We start from the raw sequence: 343 nt of genomic DNA, 5'->3' as shown, positions 1-343 counted from the left end.
TAGGGGTAAGGTCTGCGTACACACTACCCTCCTCAGACCCCATTAGTGAAATTCTACTGGGTTATTATTATTGTTGTTAATTGATTGACGCGATAAAAACATGCGTTGCACATAGCCTAAAGCTAGTTTTTAAAATGTTTCAAGGGTTAATGCTATATTTAAGTCTGCAATGTTGTTCAAGCCTTTGACTTCATTTCACGTGAGAACCTGACTTAATACAGTTGCAACGTGTAACAAGACTATTGGAAGGACAACGCAATGCAAAAATACGAATTACAATTAGACCGAACTTAATAAAAACATTTACCAAAATCACAACCCACCTGGCCGTTACACTCGTTAA

This window comes from Nicotiana tomentosiformis, chromosome 7 (assembly GCF_000390325.3).
Source record: "Nicotiana tomentosiformis chromosome 7, ASM39032v3, whole genome shotgun sequence".
In the NCBI taxonomy this organism is placed as follows: domain Eukaryota; kingdom Viridiplantae; phylum Streptophyta; class Magnoliopsida; order Solanales; family Solanaceae; genus Nicotiana; species Nicotiana tomentosiformis.
The sequence above is the reverse complement of the archived record's forward strand: the minus strand, read 5'-3'. Positions refer to the sequence as shown.